The sequence below is a fragment of the Triticum aestivum genome, chromosome 7A (assembly GCF_018294505.1).
Source record: "Triticum aestivum cultivar Chinese Spring chromosome 7A, IWGSC CS RefSeq v2.1, whole genome shotgun sequence".
Classification (NCBI taxonomy): Eukaryota; Viridiplantae; Streptophyta; class Magnoliopsida; order Poales; family Poaceae; genus Triticum; species Triticum aestivum.
Window position 1 is genome coordinate 390,247,591 of NC_057812.1, and position 17,438 is coordinate 390,265,028.

The 17,438-nt window shown below is 42.9% G+C and overlaps 1 long non-coding RNA gene across 1 annotated transcript; it reads left to right on the plus strand.

Annotated features, from left to right (window-relative positions):
* The first annotated feature begins 12,435 nt into the window (after nt 1–12,435).
* LOC123147032 (uncharacterized) lies at nt 12,436–16,062 on the plus strand. The gene is made up of 3 exons (XR_006473029.1): nt 12,436–12,849; nt 12,943–15,691; nt 15,877–16,062. It is a non-coding gene; the product is annotated as an uncharacterized lncRNA (long non-coding RNA).
* Nucleotides 16,063–17,438: the final 1,376 nt, after the last annotated feature.

Here is a 17,438-nt window from a genome sequence, read left to right on the forward strand (position 1 = left end):
TGGTTTCCCATTCATTCATTGTGTCAGTATTGCTTTTGTATTACCTTACCTGGCTGATGATAGATGTGCCATATTGTGTTAATTTGGTGTAGGCTGGTGTGGTCTGGTTGCCCAAACGTTCGTTGTGTCAATGCTTCTTTCCTATTATCAGACCTGGCCAATGATAGCAATGCTAGTGTGTTAATTTGGTGCAGGCTGCTGAACATAAGAAGATAAACTCTAAAAACAGCAAGGCAACCCCATTGTTTCTTTCCAATAAATCTAGCCAGGCAATATGGCAATAACTCATGATTAATCTGTTTGGTTCCCCTCCTAATTTATGTTATGATGTAGTGGTCGAGACACTCTCCACTATCAATAATACAAGCCTGCCAAAATTGCCATCTGAATCTGTTCAGTTTCCTCTGTCTTGAATGCAACGAAAAATGTATGTTTGGGAACCAATTAATGGCTGAAGCAATGATGGAAATGGTGGAGGAATCAGAGCTGCACATTCGTGCGCAACAACAACTGATCAATGTTTTTAGAGATAGTGTAGCAAAGCAGCAAGAACTTGCCCACATGCTTGTGGGCGTCATCCACGCTGAGGTTGCAGATTGTGACATTGTAGATCGTTAGGTTCTGTTCATTTATTTGCACTGGCATCAATCTTTGATTTCCCAGTGGATGTAATTTCCTGTAATATATGCTGGATGTGCAACATTTTTCCCTGTATGTCGTACCTTTGCTTGATCAGTTTTGGTCCTATGCATAATTGCTCGTCGTAAATGGGCTCAAATTTTCTAATTGGGCCTAAAGACATGTACAAACTTTAGTGGGCCCATTAAGTTCATGGGTCGTTACAGGCCGAAAGTTAATGGTCGGCCTTCTTACCTCCCGGGTCATTAACAGGCCGACATCGAAGCGGGCAACAGGTGGGCCCATTTGATTTCACGGTCCGTTAACAGGCCATTACCAAGGTCGGGCTACATATGGCCCAACTATACCGTGGGCCTTTAGTAGGCCAAAAGAGACAACGGGCTCGTACTAGACCATGAAGAGCATGGTCTGCTAAGAGGCCGAAAGTCAGGTCGTACTATAAATGGCCCAACCGTGTTGTGAGCCTTTAGCAGGACGAAAGAGAAACCGGGCTGGTATTGGACCATGAAGTGCATGGGCCGTTAAAAGGCCAAAACTCAGGTCTGACTACAAATGGCCCAAATCATTTATGGGCCATCAACAGGCTTAAATACACACCGGGCCGGGAATTGGCCCAACACTTCAATGGGTCGCTAAAAAGCCAAAACTAAGGTCCGACTACAAATGGCCCAACTCATTTATGGGTCGTCAACAGGCTGAAAGACACACTGGGCCGGAAATTGGCCCAACACATAAATGGGTCGCTAAAAGTCCGAAAGATGTACATCCTAAAAATTTGCCCATCCCTTGAATGGGTCGTTAACAGGCCGAAATCACATCGGCCCGATATTGAGCCCAAATATATAGTGGGCTGTTAACGGGCTCGAACTGACGATGGGCTGCAATGGTGTCAAATCTTTAACGGGCCGTTGACGGGCTGAATTGGCACATCTCGTATGGGCCGTGGGCTTAAATGGACCTGACACAAGTAGGCCTTATATGGGCCGGCCTGCTAATTTTTACTGGGCCGGCCTTTTTCATCGGAATGAACCACTATTGGGCCGTGCCACGTGTCGACCTATCATAGGCGCCTCCTGTCTAATGAGTGGATGACATCTGTCCCAACGGTGAGCCAACACGTGTTTCCTCCGGTCAATGAGAATTTTACACATGGAAAATCCTCATTGGTCCGGGCTGTTAACGTGTTATTGGATCCAAAACCGTACCCGATAGCTTAACGGCGACCCGTTACGGTGGATGCCACGTGTCTGTCACCCTTGACGAAAGCACTTTCATGATGCACCATTTATCATCATGGAAGTGGACACTTCCATGATGATAATTTTGGTAATGTCATGGAACACTTGTACGATAGCACAGGTATGGCTATCTTGATTCTGTCATAAAGTCGTCATGGATGTACATGCATGACAAAAAAGTGACCTACCGTGACAAGCACATATCATCACGGAAGTGTATTTTTTTGTAGTGACAGTCCAATAAAAATATGCGTGTATGATAATAAGGAAAAGTGGCGAAACCGCCGATTTTTGCAACGCTCAAGGCGGGTAGTTTGTTTTTATATTTCTAGCTAGCTGGTCCATCGCACACGGTTCGTCCTAATTTCCCAATAAACTTACCCACCTTTAGCTTGCGCGGGTGGTGATTTTACAGCGCACTTGCATCACACATGGTTAAGCCAGGACCTCCACCCTTTGCTCATGCTAGCGCAGTCGTGGTGATTTTACAGCGCACTTGCATCGCACACGGTTGAGCCAGTACCTCCACCTTCGCCCGCCCTTGCGCAGTCATTGTGATTCACAGCGCACTTGCATCACACACGGTTAAGAGATTATACCTGTGTCGGTTGAGCGTCACCAGAGTCTTTGCAACAAAAAAAAATTGCAAGAGAGGGGCATAAGACAACCACACCAACATGTGGCCCAAATATATACGAGTGAGAAGGGTGGTCTATGATGTTCAAAATTCCAGTGCACAACTTTGACCGCGCAGACCCATGGTTGGGCGCGTCGTCGAAGATCGATGAGAGGGCCAGAAGTCAAGAACCACCTGTATGTGGCCAAATATATGTAGGAATATTGGTGTGATGTTTAATACTTTAAATACACAATGCATAACTTTGGTGGCACCTGCCTCGCAAACCCGAAAACACCCTTTAAATACACAATGCATAACTGGAAGCGACGACGGAAGAAGCCGGAGCTGCTGAAGCTACAGCGGCCGGATATTCGGCGCCTGTGCAGCCGCCCAACTGCTGCACCAACAGTCAGCCGAACAAGCCTCAGCGGCCGGACATCCGGCGCCAACCACGGACATCCGGAGCCTCCGGACAACCCGGACATCCAGCATCTCCCCCGGAAATCTAGCACCGACGTATCCAGAGAGCAGTTGAACCTCCACTTCAGCCCGGACATCCAGCCGTGACCCCGAACATCTGGCCGTGACCCCGGACATCTGGCTCGTCCCGAAGCCTCGGATATCCGGCCCCCAGCCCATACGTCCGGCACCTGCGCGTGCCTAACCGGGCCAAAGGCCCATGTATCCCCTCCTCACATACCCCTTCGTAGCTCTAGACTATATATACTCCTCCACCTCCTTCTAGTTAGGGTCGGCATTGTGTTAGCTCAATTGTGAGATAGAGCTTCTCTCTTCCATATCGGATCTACTCCTTGAGAGAGACCACGACCCCTCTTCGGAGAAGATCGGCCTTGGATTCAAGACCCCTTTACGGGAAGATCCCCTTGTGGATTCAAGACTTCCTCTTGGAGAAGAACCGGTTACCCTTTGTATCGTACCTTGTTGATCGTGGATCATGTATCTCCCTTTGTGTTCATGGATCTAGCACATGTGTGATCGTTCTTGTTGGTTTGAGTGATTCTCTTTGTGCCCCTTGTGATTTCCCCTTGTGTTTCCCCTCGTGTTCTTCGTGTTCGTAGCGGGATCCACTCCTTTCGTGAAAGACCATCCCCTAGGGTTTCCACCCTACATCATCTTGGTATCAGAGCTACGTTGATCACGATTTTGGAGCCTCCCCTCGTAGTTTTCTAGCCTAATTTTGTTGTGTTCTTCCCTAATTTCGAAAATCCCCACCAAAATATCCCCCAATTTTTTTTGTGATTTGTTGGTTTGACGAAGTTTTGTTGGATTTGATCCATGGATTTGCTTGGTTTCGAGTGGATCTAGCACATCCCTAAGTTTCCCCACTTTCCATCCATGAAATCCCTCCAATTTTGCCCCTAAAATCATCAATTTCCTCCCCCAATTAGAAAATTTCCGCCCCAAACAAGATCTGGAATCGTCGGGCCGAACATCCGGGCCCCAAGCCGGACATCTGGCTCCTGGAGCGCCAAATCTGCATGGTTCTGGACATCAGGTCCCGGATTTCCGGCCCCGAGCCCAGATGTCCGGCCCCTGACATGATAGTGGCGAAGGTGTCCCGATGTTTCGATGAGATAGATATTGTTTTCTGTGGGAGTCGACTTTGACAATCCAACTATGAACGTGCGAAGACGTCGCGCCTTAGCAATTGCTAAACCAACTTCCGAGGGTTATTTACCACGCCGGAGCACGATCAACCTGACCACGAGGGTCTATTTCCTGCGAGAAAACGAAGAACAAGCAAGAAACTGAGATCGCAATCTGGATATAGCGAATTAAAGAGGAAAGCTTTATTAATGACGGTGGGGTTCTGTGACGTCTTAGTCTGGTCATTGGGCACAAACGAAGTACGCAAACTTGCAGCTGTGGCAAACTTTTAATCTAAACAAAACCCAAAGTCTAAATGATGCACTAAGGGCTGTATATATGGAGGAAGAGGGGGGGGGGGATTTCGTGGCCCTTGGAAGAGGGTTCTGAAACCAACCCTAACTCTTGTTTTCCCACACATATGGACTCTAAAGACAGCCTATACTTAAGTATTTCGAAAATACATGGGCCTAGCCCAATAATAAGGTGACACAACACCTAGAATAGTGAGGGAGTCCTGGATTAGGGGGTGTTCGGGTAGCCGGACTGTACCTTCAGCCGGACTCCTGGACTATGAAGATACAAGATTGAAGACTTCATCCCGTGTCCGGATGGGACTTTCCTTGGTGTGGAAGGCAAGCTTGGCGATGCGGATATTCAAGCTCTCCTACCATTGTAACCCACTCTGTGTAACCCTAACCCTATCCGGTGTCTATATAAACCGGAGGGTTGTAGTCCGTAGGCAATCAACTCCATATGCAACAATCATACCATAGGCTAGCTTCTAGGGTTTAGCCTCCTTGATCTCGTGGTAGATCTACTCTTGTACTACCCATATCATCAATATTAATCAAGCAGGACATAGGGTTTTACCTCCATCAAGAGGGCCCGAACCTGGGTAAAACATCATGTTCCCTGCCTCCTGTTACCATCTGGCCTAGACACACAGTTCGGGACCCACTACCCGAGATCCGCCGGTTTTGACACCGACAAATAGCCTCTGGACGAAATTTATAAAGTGACATCTTGTATATTTCGTCCAAGACTTCATGCACTCCTTATGGTGGCTTCAAAGTCCTGAAATCATCACTTGTAACTCCGTTCTTGATCCCCTTGTGCATGCCATCATCTCCATGCTTGACTTGCTCCAAGGTTCATCTTTCTTGTCCAAACTAGGCACTTCATTTGTAAGCAAAACAAATGTATCCAATTTAGGCAGCATCATATTCTCATGAACATTAAAATCGTTACCAAGAAACGAAAGTACCTAATAATTCAATTGACATGTGCGAGCTCTAGTAATTGGTCCAGTATGTATAGCAGCAGGGGCTGTGGGTGTAACAATGGTATTGATGTCCTCATCATCCTCTCCTTCTTGAAATGAAGTCGTCCTCGACGAAAGCTCATCTTCCTCACCCAAATAAGGCTTCAAATCTGCAATGTTAAAAGTGGGACTAACCCCAAAATCTGCATGCAGCTCAAGTTTACATGCATTATCATTTATTTTCTCTAACACCTTAAAAGGACTAGCAACACGTGGCATTAGCTTTGATTTGCACAAATTAGGAAATCTATCCTTACGCAAATGTAACCAAACAAGATCTCCAGGTGCAAACACAACATGTTTTATACCCTTATCTCCAGCAAGTTTATATTTAGCATTCATACGCTCAATGTTTTCCTTTGTTAAATCATGCATTTTTAAAATGAATTCAACACGTTCTTTAGCATCAAAATTAACCTTCTCTGAAGATGGAAGAGGCAACAAATCAATAGGTGCACGAGGTAGGAAACCATACACAATTTCAAAAGGACAGATCGTAGTAGTAGAATGCAATGAACGATTATAAGCAAATTCAATATGATGCAAGCATTCTTCCCACATTTTCTTATTATTCTTCAAAACATCCCTAAGCATAGTAGACAATGTCCTATTGACTACTTTAGTTTGTCCATCAGTTTGAGGGTGACAAGTAGTACTAAAAAGCAGTTTAGTCCCCAACTTAGCCCATAAACATCTCCAAAAGTGGCTAAGAAATTTAGTATCAGGATCTGAAACAATAGTATTTGGCACACCATGCAAGCGAATAATTTCACAAAAGAACAAATAAGCAACATTAACAGTATCATCGCTTTCATGACATGGTATACAGTGTGCCATTTTCGATAACCTATCCACGACAATAAATATGCTATCCCTCCCCTTCTTTGTTCGAGGTAAACCTAAAACAAAGTCCATAGATATATGCTCCCAAGGAACACTAGGTACAGGCAAAGGCATATATAAACCATGAGGATTGAGTCGTGACTTAGCTTTTTGACATGTAGTGCAGCGAGCAACAAAACGCTCAACATCCCATCTCATCTTTGGCCAAAATAAATGTGTAGCAAGTATATCCTCCATCTTCTTGACGCCAAAGTGTCCCATTAATCCTCCTCCATGCGCCTCCTGCAACAACAAAAGAAGAACGGAGCTAGCTGGAATGCATAGCTTGCTAGCACGAAACACAAATCCATCGTTAAGGATGAACTTGTTCCAAGTTCTCCCTTCCTTACAATTCTGCATTACATCTTTAAAATCCACATCATGCACATATTGATCTTTGATGATCTCCAAACAAAATATTTTGAAGTCAAGTTGTGAAAGCATAGTATAGCGACGAGACAATGCATCAACAATAACATTTTCTTTACTCTTCTTGTGTTTAATGACATGAGGAAAAGTCTCAATGAATTCAACCCATTTAGCATGTCTACGATTCAGTTTAGCTTGACTTTTAATATGTTTCAAAGATTCATGATCAGAATGTATAGCAAATTCTTTGGGCCATAAATAATGTTGCCATGTTTCTAAAGTCCGAACAAGAGCATATAATTCTTTATCATAAGTAGAATAATTCAGACTAGGCCCACTCAATTTTTTAGAGAAGTATGCAACAGGTTTGCCATCTTGTAATAACACACCTCCTAATCCAATTCCACTAGCATCACATTCAAGCTCAAGAGTCTTATTAAAATCAGGAAGTTGGAGTAAATGAGCATGTGTCAACTTATCTTTCAATACCGTGAAGGCTTCTTCCTGTGCGGTACCCCAAACAAAAGGCACATCCTTCTTTGTAAGCTCATTGAGAGGTGCAGCAATGGTGCTGAAATCTCTCACAAAACACCTATAGAATCCAGCGAGGCCAAGAAAACTCCTCACTTGTGTGACCGTTTTGGGCTGCGGCCAACTCTCAATAGCTTCAATCTTGGCTTTATCAACTTCAATTCCCTGTGGGGTAACAACATAGCCAAGAAAACATACTCGGCCGATGCAGAAGGTGCACTTTCCAAGGTTACCAAACAAACGTGCTTCACGTAGAGCAATAAAAAACAGCACGTAAATGTTCCAAATGTTCCTCCAAAGATTTACTATAAATCAGTATATCATCAAAATAGACTACCATAAATCGTCCAATGAAAGCACGTAAAACTTTGTTCATTAACCTCATGAAAGTACTAGGTGCATTAGTTAACCCAAAAGGCATGACTAACCACTCATATAAACCAAACTTAGTTTTAAACACAGTTTTCCATTCATCTCCCAATTTCATATGAATTTGATGGTATCCACTACGCAAATCAACTTTGGAGAATATTGTAGAGCCACTCAACTCATCAAGCATATCATCTAGCCTAGGAATAGGATGACGATACCAAATAGTAATATTATTAATGCCTCTACAATCAACACACATACCTGAAATAGCAGGGGGCAAATAGGAAGGCACGTCCTCGAATGAAAATAATGCCTCTTTGCACACAAAAGCATAGCAAACAGATTTGCTAAAATCTAGCTCATCAATATCATATTTTGTGGCAAGTAAACATGCACTTTTCAATTTAATTTCAAAAACAACACAAGATGGTTTATTATTAGGTTTCATTTGTTGCTCAAATTCTTTTGCCACAATCTGATTTTCACTCTTATTTTTCTCCTGTTTTGCTTTATTAGCTCTATTAATATCATCTTTGAAAATGGATCCAGGAGTCATAGGAAGCAAAGTAATATGGCTATCCTTACGAACAAGAGTATACTGATTATTTCTACCATGGTGTACAGATTTTTTATCAAATTGCCATGGTCTACCAAGTAATATGGACCATGCTTGCATGGGTACCACATCACAATCAATCAACATAATCAGCATATGTAGAGATACTAAAATGCACACGAACAATACTTGTTACCTTAACCTTGCCGCTGTTGTTGAACCATTGGATGTAGTAAGGATGTCGATGTGGTCTTGTGGTGAGAGATAGCTTCTCCACCATCTCCATGCTAGCCAAGTTGTTGCAGCTTCCTCCATCTATGATGACGCGAACAGAATGTTCCTTCACAACTCCCTTTGTATGGAACAAATTATGCCTCTGATTTTGCTCAGCTTGTGTAACCTGCACACTCAAAACACGTTGAGCAACTAAACATTCATACCTGTCAGCATCTTCACCAGCCATGTATTGCGTCTCATGATCAGAATCATCTCCACCGTGTTCCTCATGTGTAATAAGAGCCAAAGTCTCCTCATCATAGTCACTAGTGGACTCATACCCACCATCCTCAATTGCAATCATCACACGCTGAGATTTGCATTCTCTCGCAAAATGTCCTCTTCCCTTACAACGACGACAAATAATATCACTTGTGTTCCTTGTTGATGCCATCAAAGAAGAAGAGCTCTGCGCAGGCCCGACATGTGTGCTCTTGGCAGATAGTGGTGGTTGTGCCTGCTTTCTTGTATCACAGCTGGAGGTGGCACCTGATGGAGGTGCTGGTGCAGTGGAAGTAGAGGATGCACGTGGTGTCCATGATGAAGGTCGACCTGCAGTAAAATTAGTTCACGCTAATGCCTGTCGATCCTGCACTTCATGTTCAGCTTTACAAGCAAGATGAAATAAATGAGTGATATTAGTATACTCCTTACTCTAGAATGGTCTGAATCTCTCTATTCAATCCACCCATAAAACGTGCAAGCATAACTTCATTCTCCTCAACAATACCACATCTAATCGTGCCAGTTTGTAATTCCTGATAATATTCTTCCACAGAATTTTTTCCTTGTCTTAAATGCTGTAATTTTTTAAGTAATTCACATTGATAATATGGTGGAACCCAATGAGTACGCATAGCAGTTTTTAAAGAAGCCCAAGTAGTTGGAATAGGATATAATCTACAATGTTCAGACCACCAAACACATGCGAAGCTAGTGAAAGCACAAACAGCAGCAGGAACACGTCTCTCCTCAGGGTATTGTAAACATGTAAAACGTTGTTCAGTTTCTAACTCCCAAGTAAGATATATATCAGGAACATATCTACCCTCAAATGGTGGAATATTCAATTTCAGTTTAGGAAGATGGTCATGATCTCGTACCTCATATGGTGGTGCATCCCTACCGTTGCGATGATATACCTGAGGACGACCTGGTGGTAGTGGTGCTGGTGGTTGCACGTAGTTCTGATTTTGATCAACCTCATCCTCGTAATGGTCCTGCACCTCTGCAGTAGCAGCAGGAGCTACAGACGCATCAACAGCGGCACCAGAGCCTAGGGTCAATGGGAACGCGTTGTGCTCATCCCACTTGATTTGGAAGGTGACGTTGTTGTTGTTGTTGTTGTTGTTGTTGTTGTTGTTGTTGTTGTTGTTGTTGTTGTTGTTGTTGTTGTTGTTGTTGTTGTTGTTGTTGTTCTTCTTCTTCTTCTTCTTCTTCTTCTTCTTCTTCTTCTTCTTCTTCTTCTTCTTCTTGTTGTTGTTGTTCTTGTTGTTGTTGTAGAGGTGCGTTAGGTGCAGCCGGTGGTGGTGGTGGAAGACGTGCGAGCAATTCATTAAACTTGTTATCGAGCTTTGTTTCGAATGTCTTCTCCATGCCATCTATCTTCTCCATGGCCTCTTCAAATCTGTTTAGCACATCTTGCACCTGTCCACTCATCATTTGCTGAAATTTATCATGCAACTCCATATTCGTCATGTTCTCCCAGTTAGTCTCGTCGGCTTGTGATCCTGCCATGGTTAGCAGCAATAGAAACACACAAGAATATGATCCTATAGACTACTAACAAGAGGTGGTGGTGGGTGTCACAAATCCGTCAAGAAAATCTCAAATTCTTACCAGTTCTTACCTAGCAGCAGGTGGTGATCGGCAACCGTCATAGTAAAAAATCCCAAAGCTTGGATAGAGCAATTACCCGGGAGAGTCAAATGCACGACGTAGATGTATGTGGAGCTAGGAAGGCTTATAATATGGTAGCAAAAAGGGTCAGCAATAATCAATTCAGAGATGCAAAGTTGAATAAACGCTCAATGATGGTACTGTGCTGGTCCTAGGCTAGACCGTGCTAGAGATGCGAGCCTAGAACACTAACAAACTCACGACGCTACACGTAAACAAGGCAGGAGCACACTCTGAATTTTTTTCTTTTTTTCCTCTTTTTTTTGCTCAGCAACAATTTTTTTTTGAAAAAATCTACAAATGGTCTTAAACTGCCTAACCAGAATTTTCCAAACTTACTTTTTTTGAAACTGGAACTATTATTTCTACTACGGCTAGCACGGAATCTCGGGAGTCCTACTCTGTCACGACTCGAAGTATCGCATGATCTGGAACTCCAAAATAGAGTAACAAAATACTAGACTCGGACTAGGAGTGGTGCCGGAGATGAATCTGGTGGAACTCGGACTGGTGGCGGCGATGAATCTGGTGGAACTCGGACTGGTGGCGAATCGGTGATGGAGGTGGACTCAGATTATCGTGATGGCGGTGGTTATGTGGTATATGGCAGCGGTGATGATGATGGTGGTATATGGCAGCGGTGATGATGATGATGCGGCAACGGCGTGACAACTTGTGAACATAACTCGAAACTCTAAAGGACTAGACACTAAGACCAGCAACTAGACACGATGATGCAACCGCAAATTCAACAATGAAAAACCCTAAAAAGATTATGCCAAGGCTCAGATTGGTTCGGATATGATGAACTAGCCCTAATTTTTTTTGGCTTTTTCGTGGACTGTAGATATGAAGGACAGACTCGATCTAAACTATGAAAACTGTAAAATCTCACAGAGCAACTTGGAAATCTAATACCACTTGATAGAGGCGAAGGTGTCCCGATGTTTCGATGAGATAGATATCGTTTTCTATGGGAGTCTACTTTGACGATCCGACTACAAACATGCGAAGACGTCGCGCCTTAGCAATCGCTAAACCAACTTCCGCGGGTTATTGACCACGCCGGAGCACGATCAACCTGACCACGAGGGTCTATTTCCTGCGAGCAAACGAAGAACAAGAAAGAAACTGAGATTGCAATCTGGATATTGCGAGTTAAAGAGGAAAGCTTTATTAATGATGGTGGGGTTCTGTGATGTCTTGGTCTGGTCGTTGGACGCAAATGAAGTTCGCAAAGTTGCAGCTATGGCGAACTTTTAATGTAAACAAAACCCAAAGTCTAAATGACGCCCTAAGGGTTGTATATATGGAGGAAGAGGGGGGGGGGATTTCGTAGTCCTTGGAGGAGGGGTCCGAAACCAACCCTAACTCTTGTTTTCCCACACATACGGACTCTAAAAACAGCCTATACTTAAGTATTTCGAAAATACATGGGACTGGCCCAATAATAAGGTGACACAGCACCTAGAGTAGCCTCTGGACGAAATTTATGAAGTGACATCTTGTATATTTCATTCAAGGCTTCATGCACTCCTTATGGTGGCTTCAAAATCCTAAAATCATCACTTGTAACTCCGTTCTTTATCCCCTTGCGCATGCCATCATCTCCATGCTTGAACTTGCTCCAAGGTTCATATTTCTTGTCCAAACTAGGCCCTTCATTTGTAAGCAAAACAAATGTATCCAATTTAGGCAACATCATATTCTCATGAACATTAAAATTGTTACCAAGAAACGAAAGTACCTGATAATTCAATTGACGTGCGTGAGCTCTAGTAATTGGTCCAGTATGTATAGCAGCAGGGGCTGTAGGTGTCACTACACCACGCACCAGATTTCCCTACTGGTGTGTGTTTGGAAAAGTCAATTTCGCCAACAGACTGTTGGTTGGGAAAACTTCTAACTAACTATTGATCGGCAATACTTATGTATCGTGTCCAACTGTCGGTCGGCAATACATGGATATTTCATGTTGGACTGTCGGTCGGGAAAGCTTGTATCTTCATCGGACTGTTGGTCGGGGATTAATGCCAACCGACTTGTTGGTTGCCAATTGGGCCAGCCCATCTTTGCGCACGCGGGCAGCGCCAAGCCTCTTCCTCCTATTTTTTTCATTCAGCCTTCGACTAAATCCAAATTCCCCAAACCCAAATCCTCTCACGCACTCCCTTTGCCGCCGACCGCCTGACGTCTCCAGCACGCCGTCATCGTGGTAGCAAGGTTGCTGCCCTGTCTCCTTCATCCTCCTGCACTCACACTGCTTAGCCCCCAAACACTTCTAACCCTAGCTTGTGCGCTGGAGTTCGGGGAGAGGCCAAGGCGCGGTGGTGGATGCCGCCGTCCCTCTCAGATCCGGGGGTTAAAAAGAGAGAGAGAGGTGGGTCACCTGCGAGAGAGAGCACTCGCACCCTCGCTCGTCACCCGGGAGCCGCCACCATCGCCGCCACACCATGGGCTTCCTCAGATATGTGCCAGCCAGTTCGTTTGAAGAGGGATCTGGTCGTTGACTGTTGGTGCTTCCCCTCCCCCGACGGTGGGTGTTCTTCTCACTCTCCTCCCCCTCTCCACCCCTCCCCAATCGGTGTTTCCATTAGTTGATTTGTTTGCTTTTCCCTTCTCCGTTCAGATCAGCGATGACTTGGGGTGGCACTTCTATCAAGCAAGCAGCACTTCGGCTGGGAGCTCAAGCTCAAGCAGAACTTCAAAAACAGGGTCTCTATCTGCTAATGGGGTAGCCGGCAATGCAGTCTAAGAGCTGGCTACTGCTAATGTGATTTCTGGATTTGAGAGGATGAGAACTTGAGAAGAACAAGCTTGATACTACAATTGCAAAAAATATATTCTATACTACAGGTATTCCTTTCAGTATTGTTGCAGCAAACCTTAGTTAGCTAATTTTCTATGAACTGGTTGTGATTGATTTCTGAACTTTAGAGCTTGTGAATTGTAATTTGTTGTTTCATAGGATCCTTGAAGGTCAATACAAGGGTATCCTACGAAAATTCATTACTTCCTATAATCATACTAATGTTTCAGATTTTTAGTTAAGCATTTTAGAATTCTTGCAAACATAGGAGTATATTAAATCTTCATCCTCTTAACTAGTTGAGAGTTGAGACACACCATACATAGGCTCTGCAAGCAGGCGGAAATAGACCTCTTCGTCGATGACTTCTACGAGGACGATATTGACCTAGAGGCTGGAGCTTTGCTACTCTTTCCGGCCAACAACAAGGGATCGTTTACTTTTTCTCTCCCCACATCCAGTCCTTCCCTGTTCCTATCCCTCCTGCTTATTTCTTGCTATAGGGCAACATAATGCAAGTGTTTGTTAAATTGTTGGTCTCAATGCTCCATTCTAGCAGAAGGATTTTCGGTAGGAAGACATAGCATCAATCAAGGATTTTCGGGTGGAAGACATAGCATCACTCATGGTTGTATAGATTTACTGTTGTATTTCTGTATTTTTGCAAAACTAGTTCAGTAAAGCTTGTAGCTTATTTCAGTTCTTAAGTGGTTTTACACTTAGGCTTGTATTGACTTACTACTTATTTTTTCCATAATTTTGCAACACTAGTTCTGTAGTACATAGTACAATTTTTTATGGAATCAAGTCAAAATACATGTATATCTAGCCGTTTGTATTTCTACAGTCATGCTTCTAAAGATTGTATGGTTTTATTTTCACTATAGATTTGCTTGAGTAGTTCTGTAACTTCTAGAATAGATCAGTTAAGAGGTTTTACTCTTAGGCTTGTATAAACTTACAACATCTTTTATTTGTATTTTTGGAACATTAGTTTTGTATAGCTTTACTTTAGTTTCTGGAAACAAGATTAAATACGTATGTTTGCAGTTTGTAATTTACAGTAGTATTTTTTGTGAATTTGCTTCACTAGTTCTGTAAAATGTCTAGAATAGTTCACTTCTGGAATGAAGAGTTAATATGTATTAATCAATCTTCTAATTTTACCTTTTCGCTTGTATAGATTTCCAGCTGTAGTATTTTTGTTATTTTTCTTCAGTAGTTTTGGAAAATGGACTAAATATGAAAAGTTGGTTCTAATTTATTGTCAGTCTTTTTCTATAGATGTTACAGTTGCATTTTTCTTATTAGTTTTTGGCAATTTTGCAATGAGAAAGGTTTAACAACTGTAGTCTGTTCTGGTTTATAAGGGCATTGTATCCATGAGGAAATTTGTTACTTATTTCTAAATACATCTCTTACTGTTTATCTGTATGTTGCAGAGCAACTCACATTGGTGTAGCTTAGATGCATTTTAAGATATGGCATGAAGCTAGCTAAGGTCTTCTATTATTTCTAGCAGCATGTGATTGACTGAACAAGAGAAGGACTCCACTCACATATGAAGTGCTTGCAAGTTCTTTTTAAAAAAGCAAAGGACCAGCGGTGTAGCTAAGGGCTTTAATTTATTAGTACTCCATTTGTTGCTTCTAAAACACTTGTATGCACAGATACTAGTTTCTCTTGGTTATCATAAGTGAACATTCTTTAGATAAATTTCGCCTAGTTTTTTTAGTGGGGAAGGAAAGCTTCATGATATTCCATTTAAAACGCTGATATCTATTTGAGAATTAATTTATGTGCATACCTCCTCGACCTAACAGTATTTTTCTACTGTATAGGAGAAATCTTCTCAGTTTCTGAATCCTGAGCAGTAGCAAGTCAGGTGCTTAATGGTGATCCTACCATGCATATGGCATAAGCAAGTTAGTTCTAAAAAGGTCATTGTTAATTTGCCCACATCTATCCTGCAATTGCGACAACTTAGTGCGGTGAGATTAGAGGACGGTCATCAATTTAATCTACTTTGTGGCACTAAAGTATAGATGCTTTTCTCCGATGCTTTTATGAATATAATAGTCAGATGTAGTTTAAGTTCAGATACTTTTTGACTTTTTGTTTGGTATTTTGCATGTCCTCATGTGCTTAGTACTGCATTTAGAAATGATTTCAGATAGATTCTTCTCATTGAAATTCATTTCTAACGCAGGGAAAGTATGTATAACCTCCTGATGTACGTGGGTTTTGAGAATGCTTTTCCCAGGCCATGCTGCACTCATCATTGAAACTTCTAGTTGTGTATTAGATAGTAATCATTTTTGCCTAATGTATTGCTGTCTAGTGCAGCAAAGTGCGGTCTTTCCACCCCAGAGAAGAAAAAGAAAGAGAACTAGTGCAGTCTTTTCTTCAAAAATGACTTTCATGTGTCCCTTGGTGGATGTGTTGCTCCCAATAATTGGGTGTCTGGACATGCTAAATTGTTGCCTTGTGGCCAGATGATGCATATGCTCCTTTTCCATTTAATATACTTCCTGGTCTGCGGATTGAGGAGATTCATACAAGCTATATGGTGGGTCGGTGTGGCATTCATGCTTTATTATGTCTAACCCATCACAGATTCTAATTAGAACATGCCCTATATTTATAATACTAAAATCCCAGTTTGTTTTTGCCATTGGCGCTTTATACAATTATCATTTTTCCATTATCTCCATGAATGCGTGAATTCACCGGTCACCCTTTTATCCTTTGTAGGAATGAAATACAAGAGGACCAGGAAGTAAGCATGAAGATGGCAGTTTGTGTCAGGTAGGCATTTTGTGTAATGGGGCAAAAACATTGTGTATTTTATCATTTTGTAAACCTATATAGTGTCTTGTCAATTGGGTATTTTGTGTAATGGAGCAAACAATGAAACATTGGACATGCATCTATCATTTTGTAACCAATCAGTTGTCTTGGTGATTGAAACATAAATGCTTCTTCCTTTCAGTTAGTTACTTTTACCTATAAGGATATCCTATGTTGCAATGAGATATGCAACTTGATTGATATTGTTTGGAAAGGCACAAGCCAAATAACGGTTGGGTATTAATATATCTTGCTCGGCTAAACAAAATGCTATCGAACTGTTGGTCGGCAAAAGATAACAACATCCTATTGTTGGTTGGGAAATGTTTATGGCAGGGCCGAGAGAAAGTCGGTTGGCAAATGTAGTACCGTTGGACTGTCGGTCGGGAAAAGTTCATGGTAGGGCCAACAGAAAGTCGGTCGGCAAAGAAAGTACCATCGAACAGTCGGTCGGGAAAAGTTCATAGCAAGGCCAACAGAAAGTCGGTCGACAATGCTTTGGATGGCAGTCAAACAGCCGGTCGGGAAAGATATGTCGGTCGGGAAAAGGCTTTCCCGTTTGGACTTTCCCCAACAGACAGGGTCGGTCGGCAATAGTCTTTCCCGACCGATTGTCTGTCGGTGGATGTTGTTTTCCCTACCGACTTGTCTATTGGGGATGTAGTGTTGTGGTGTAGTGTGTAACAATGTTATTGATGTCCTCATCATGACATCTCAGCCACCCCCGTTTCACCGTTTTGTCCATAACTAATTCATCCGAAGTCCGATTTTCACGTTCTTTAGCTCGTTGAAAAGCTCTTGACATCCCCCTTCCTGCAAAAATACCACCAAAATATTTTGACTCCATCAAATTTTGTGAATTTTGGCATCTTTGCCTAGGGCTTCCGCCACATCATCCGCTACACCACCACCGACTTCCGCAACCTAACCAATTTTTCTCCCCATCGCATTAGTGGTTGCTTGAGGAGTGATTTGAGTCTCCTAAGGTGTCTAGGCTACTTAGGGATGGTTGCTTATTCATCAACCACCACCACTTTCGCATAGGCTTACCAACCATACACTCCCGCCACCCTGACCTAACCCAATTTTGTTTGTGTTGTGAGTTGTGTCTCCTAAGGTGTTTAGGCTACTTAGGGACCGTGCTTCCAACCCCAACACCGTGTATAGTCGACCACCTTACCCTCCACTTCCGCATTGCGTCTCACATCCCATCATTGCCATTCCGCAATTCCATTGAGCTTCCACAAAACCACCACCACATCTCGCTACCACCATTTGACATTTGACATTTGAGATTTTGAGTCGCGGTTTTTCCGTTTCCTAAGGTGTTTCGGCTACTTAGGGACGAGTCTCCATCATCTTGGTATCTCCATCAAGATTACCGCCACTCATCATCACCGCGGACCATAACCTCCATATCATCGTGGTATCCCTCCATTGTATATTCTCCATGCCATTACATTGAT